General features: G+C 44.2%; 1 protein-coding gene and 1 long non-coding RNA gene across 3 annotated transcripts in view; one reads left to right on the top strand and one right to left on the bottom strand.

Annotated features, from left to right (window-relative positions):
• The window catches only part of LOC109307327, a 37,740-nt gene extending 34,310 nt beyond the window's left edge, over positions 1–3,430 (top strand). Inside the window, exon 4 of the long non-coding RNA XR_002100236.1 lies at positions 3,112–3,430. This is a non-coding gene — a long non-coding RNA (uncharacterized LOC109307327). The remainder of the gene's footprint in view (positions 1–3,111) is intronic.
• ODF2L (outer dense fiber of sperm tails 2 like) overlaps positions 1–6,115 on the bottom strand; it is a 49,832-nt gene that overhangs the window by 5,922 nt on the left and 37,795 nt on the right. The gene's annotated exons all lie outside the window — the stretch shown is intronic.

The raw sequence follows: 6,115 nt of genomic DNA, 5'->3' as shown, positions 1-6,115 counted from the left end.
AGCAGGGGTCCAACATTGCCCTTGCTTTTCCTCCAGCTCCCCACATATCTGAAAAAGGACTTTTTATTGTCCTTGATGCTCGAAGTTGGTTGGAGTTCAATTGCAGCCTTGGCTTTCCTGGTTTGCTCCTGCAGGACCAGACCAGTGCAGCATAATCGTCCTTGGAGATTAATTCTGTCCTCCATCCTTTGTAGGCTTTTCTTTTTAGCCTTAGGAGGTCTGCTAGATCCCTGAAGAGCCAGGGGGGCTGCTGTTCCCTCTTGCTGCCTTTCCTTCGAGATGGAATAGACTTAGCTTGTGCATTGAGGATCACTCCCTTGAGGAGCAACCACTCTTCATGAAAATGTGTTATGAAACTGAAGGTGAACAATGTATGTGTTCTGAGTTAGCTCACAATAACTCTTCTCTCAGATGCATGTAATTCTCTTTATTTTCAAACTGTCAGCCTAGAATGGAAACCATTAGAAAAAAAAACTTAGCCTTAGCTTTGAAATGGAGAGATCAGAGAGATTTTGCTGAAACCAAAGACAAATGATTTCTAGTTCTTATTAGCATCTGAAAATAGCAATTCTCTCAGATCCTCTCTTTTTTGTTTCAGCACCAGGTGTGGTATTTGAAATAATTCAGAATGCAATAGGAAGTCTCTAATTATTTGACTGAGGTTTTTCCCCAGAAAGCTAAGCAAGCTCTAATGAAGCCCCACTCTTCAAACCTTTTCCTTTCTCCATTAAACTGAGTTTCAATAGAAGCATGATCAGGCCCAGACAGACCATAAAAATATACATATTTTAAATATGAACAGATATATAGGCTTCTTTCATAATGTGAAAAAAGAATTTAAAAAGTGACAAGAACTTTCTACCCAAAATCAAAATGTTAGGAGGGAGAGAACAGTGAAAAATTGGGAATAAGTTAGTAAACCAGAACTTCCCTAACATCCTATTGGAAGAAGCAGTAAAGATGACTCTTAGCTTTCTTGCATATTCACATCTACAGTCCTCCTCCAATGGCAGATCTTTCTTCTGGGTTGGGAAGCAACAGTTTTGGGGGGTTTTTTGCATTCGTGAGGGTTCCATGAATTTATTCCAGTAAGATGGGGTACTAAGCTATCATTTAGCTTCTAAATAGTACAGGGTCATCTCTGTAGAGAACATGCATCTCCAACACTAGACTTCATGGTCAGCCCTTGCCACTGAGACTGCTGTTTTATAAGGCAGTGAAACAGGGATTGTGTATAGAAAGGGCCAATTGGTAACAAGAAATACTATTTAGATTCCAGAGAACAGTCTCTCCAACTAGGAGATAAATCCTCATATGGTCCAAGAATCTGGCCACTATAGAATATCAGAACAGCTGATGTACAATAAACCTTGTCCTTGTTTCCATCACTATGACGTGTTCTTGTGTTCATTCCTTAGGCCTAAAAACACTGGGGATTATTGAAATTGGAAGGTATGCACATAGGATGTCCACAAAATGAGAAGTGTCTAAAAAGGACCAACTCTAACCTTCTCTGGTATAGCAATTATGATAAATATTTTCTTTTCTTTGGGGCTTATGAAGTTTATGGCGGAGTAACCCAACTTGAGAAATATGTTTTGAGTTCTGCTGTTTATGGGCCACTAAGTCATTAAAAAAAAATTGTCTGCTGAGAATATTTTGCCAGGATATTCTGAAACTCTGGATAATGAGAGACCTTTAGAGTTATGTCATGATGAGGACAAAAAGTTCCAAAGCCTGCTGACATATCACAGTGGATCTTGCTCCCCCTGGCTGTCATAATTCTTAGATGCATAAGAATAAAGCAATACTGTGAAGAATGACTCTTGGCACTGGAACATTTTACAGGAAACTTACCACTTGAACAGTTTGTATGCACGTTTGCAGGTTGTCCAAATGGATCTCTCATCCTATTATTGCTAGCTTCTTTGACGGAATATAATGGAGAGCAGTACTCCTTCACAGACTATCATTGGGTCCATCCCATACCACTTTAATGATGACAAGGGCAGCTATAGGGAAAGGTGTACTAGCTTCTCCAGAAGATGTTTGTTTAGCTGATATACAGACTAGTTGCCCTTGCAAGAAATGAAAATAAAGTCTGGTGCAAGTCCTGTAGGTGCAATAAAGCATGTGGCCTACCAGACAGATGCAAGTAGTCATTGATGTCTTAGAGTGGACTGCAGGTAGGGACAAAAGTCTGGTACACTTTGGAGTCTCTCTGGTGGCAGATAAGAATGTCAAGTCCAAAATCGGTCCTACAGATACTATTTTTCTGTTGAAGTCAGTATTGATTTCTCTGAACAAAGCAGAGTCTGCTACTTGTCTCATTCCCCACAAATGAGCCAAGCATTTAAATCAAGGGATAAGATTATACCGGTGGGGATCACCACATTGAACATAAGCTTGCATATGAATGCTGTAGCTACCTCAAGACAAGAATGACTTTCTTCTTCAGAATCAGGAAAGAATGAAACCAAATCTTTCCCCTTTGTTGATGGCAAACTTCTTTCCACTGCTCCAATAACAAAAAGTGTAGCATACTCCCATAGGACAGGGAGCGTGAGAGTGGTTAGAGCTGATCTGTGAAGCTTAAGCCAGGCTGGGCCTACTCACAAGTTAAAATACAGAATATTGATGACAACCGCATAGTGCAAGAGCATGTAAGTTTGTGGCTGGACCTTCTGAAAAGAAATCATGAGACATCACTTCCAACATATCTTACTATACCTATGATGATTTTAAACAGGCTCCTATGTGCCTGGTATGTTACTGTGTGAAATGTCTATCCCTGATTAATTATTCTAGTAAATATTTCTTTGCAATTAACTCATGTTTATGTGCAGGAAGAGACATTCTCCATATAGATTTTGATAGGTGTTTCCTCCTGATTTACTTTACTTTTGCCTCAGTGGTTCCCTTGATCTTCCAAGAACAACTCAAAACCTTTGTGTTTTCCCAGTTGTTAACCAATTTCTTGGTATGTTCCAACTCATTAGAAATTGATAACCTCCTATGACTGAGAAAGTCCCAATTTTGATTGAATAACTTTTCTGATAACTAGTAATGAACAGTTTGATTAACAGGATTTTCATATTAATCATTGCTTAGGTTTCTCTCTTGACTTACACAACTGTAAGAATGCTTTGAAGATGCTGAGTGCTAAAGGGTATAAAAAAGGAATGAGCGAGGTAATAGAGCATGCTTCAAGAGTGAAAAATGGCTCAACACAAGAACTTCTACTGCGCCCAGCTGATCTTCTGGTGAACAGAACCATGCCTTGAGAAGTAGACAAGACTGAGACCACCTCTTTGCCTGTATTGGTGAGATACTATCATCACTTTTACAGCAAAATATATTGGACTTGGCTTTGCTGTAGGCTCATTTAACAGTGACCAGTTGTAGTAAATAAAGCCTTTCTGTCTTTTATCAAACAGGTTGTCATGTCAATCCTTTGACTAGTCCTGAATCCCATTTCATAACTTAACAGATGGCACAACTAATCTTAACTGTTTCTAGCAACCAGAGATGTGTAATTAAGATGTTACAGAACCCACAAAAATGAAACAAACTGAACGCATGTAGAGGGAGTATGATAAAGTTTAGAGGGATGTGTTCTGCTGTCAAGCAAACTATCACATTTCTTGCTTGGATGCGATGGAGGCTGGTGAACTGACACAGGTGGAATTAGAAGTCTTTATCTAGGTAATATTTGTCTTTTTTATGCATTGTGGACAAAGGGCATTTTTACATGTGCCTTGGGACATGGCATTGAGTGCCTTAATTAGTAAGCTGTGCTAATTAAAAGCACCCACACATCATGTGTATTAGCCCTGCACTGAAAAAATAGATGGTGGGGCACTTTGAACTGAAACTCATCTTTTTTTAGCACAGTAATGCAGTACACTGCCAGAGCGCATCAATTTCCGTGCTCCAACAGACTTGATTAATCTGCTCCAACATGCTGGATTTCCACGTGTGCTGTATTTCCACACATCTGTAGGAGCCCAGTGTCTGCCACCACTCTTGCTGATGTCTAAACTATTTATTCTTAAGTGGAAGAGTACATAACCATGTTCCCTCTAAGGAGTAGTGGTCCGTAAGTGCATTGCTCCGGTCTGTGAATGTGCCACTTCAGTCCTGCCTCCCCCTTTCGGTGTAGTGTGGGACACTTACCAAAGGTAAGCTCCTTGGTCAGGGTAGGCAGTGAACACCTGTACGCTCTGGTTGCTGGTCCTGTGTGCCTGCCACGACTTGATGTTCTTCTTCTTGGGAGACAGATCCTCGCAGGGGGTTTGTGGGACCCCATGTCTTAATTTCTTCGTGGGGCTCCAACCTCCCCTTTACTTCACCCTTATCATATCCATGGCCAAGACGGACCTTGGTATCCTGAGGTCTCACTTATAGATAATAGCTTCGCATCTGTAAAGTCTTGCCACTGTGGGGCAGAGACCTCCCCGGTGTCAGTTCCTTGTAGGTCGTCCTTTGTCTGTGGACTGTGGCCTCTACAAATAAACTCACCTCAGTCTCGAGGTAATAGGAAAACTCAGAAATATATTGACAGAAAACAATCGACATCTGGTGGTAGGCCCCTGGCTCTTGCCTCCCAGGTCCGTAGGCCCATGGACTGGGTGTCTTGTGCCTCTCCCTTTAAGAGCTGTGCCTTGCAGGCTCAGCAGCTCATTGCCATGCCTCTCACAGCTGTCACCCCTTTCCACATTGGCATGAACGACGCATGCCCCCAGAGGCTGGGGGGTGCGGCGGTGGTAAGCTCCCTCAGGCAGCTGAGGGAGAGGGGCTAGCGACCACCCGCAGATGCCGCAGGCAGCAGCAGCAGCCAGCGGGAACTAGGGACCACCCACAGACACCGTCTGTGGTGCTGGCGGTGAGGGGAGGTGGGGTAGCAAATGGTGACCACCTGCAGATGCTTCTGTCAGCACTTCTGTCAGGGGATGCACCACCAATCTCAGGGGGTGCATGTGTTCCCACATGCACCCCTATGGGTTGCCAATGCATATTGCCCCTGTCTGACCTGAGGCTGGGTCTGTCTGTGCTGCTCCAGCCACTTGCCTCGGTGACCTCGCTCAGCTCATTGTCTTGCTCAGGCCCCAGGTACCATAGCCCCATAGGCCTCACGCCACCAAACCCTCCACCCCCATCTCAGTCCCAGGCTTCTGCCCCTCCTCAGGGGCTCACCACCAATTTGGTGCCTCTGCCATACATGGCCTACTCCCCATGCCCTCAGTGTCGCATGCATCTTCCTTATCACACTTGGTGGTGCTGCCCTGTCCTTCTCTCGGGGTTTCTCTGGGGCATGCCACTGCCTCTTCCTTGCCATGCTCAGTGGCTTTTCCAGATCCTTCTCCTGGGGTTGCAGTGGGTATGCCGCTCCCTTTTCTTTGCCATGCTTGGCAGTTTTTCCCAGTTCTCCTCCTGGGGTTACATGAGGGTGTGCCACTCCCTTGGCACATGGCACACTCTCCCCAGCAGCATCCTGCAGCATTCCCCCGCCTCACTCTCCTCTGCGCACCCCCCAGCTGCTATCCCGGCCTTCTTTTCACAGGCCCGTTCCTCTCTCAGGCCCCGCCCTTGCTCCCCATTGATTCACAGGCTCAGGCTGCTCTGAAAATATCATGCTTGAGCCTGCCAACCCAGCGTCCAGCCACAGCTGCCCCTCATCTGTTCTCCTGTTGTAAGTGATGGGGAGAGTCAGGGTGGGCTGTCTCTTCCCCTTTCACACTATGGGCACCTAATTTTAGGCACCCAAGATGAAAAGTTTCTGTATAAATTCCTGGTAGAATAGGATCCTTTTTAACAACTCAGAAAAATATTTATCCATATGACCAAGTGATTATGGACTTTTATTGTCAGAAAAAAGAAGAGCCTGCTAATAAATACCTTTTTCAGCTCCAATTTAAGTTCAGTATTTAAGCCCAGTAGAATAGGCTGCACCATTACAGAATAATGCACTAGGCGTTCTGGAGGTCTTTCCTCAAAGCTTTTTGTAATTCTGTACACAAATTATGTTCTCTTTCTAATAGATTCATAGATGTTAGGGTCTGAAGGGACCTCAGTAGATCATCAAGTCCAATCCCATGCCCTGGGAAGGAAAGAG

The sequence above is a fragment of the Crocodylus porosus genome, unplaced genomic scaffold (genome assembly GCF_001723895.1).
Source record: "Crocodylus porosus isolate Cpor-Errol unplaced genomic scaffold, CroPor_comp1, whole genome shotgun sequence".
Classification (NCBI taxonomy): Eukaryota; Metazoa; Chordata; order Crocodylia; family Crocodylidae; genus Crocodylus; species Crocodylus porosus.
The sequence above is the reverse complement of the archived record's forward strand: the minus strand, read 5'-3'. Positions and strand labels throughout refer to the sequence as shown.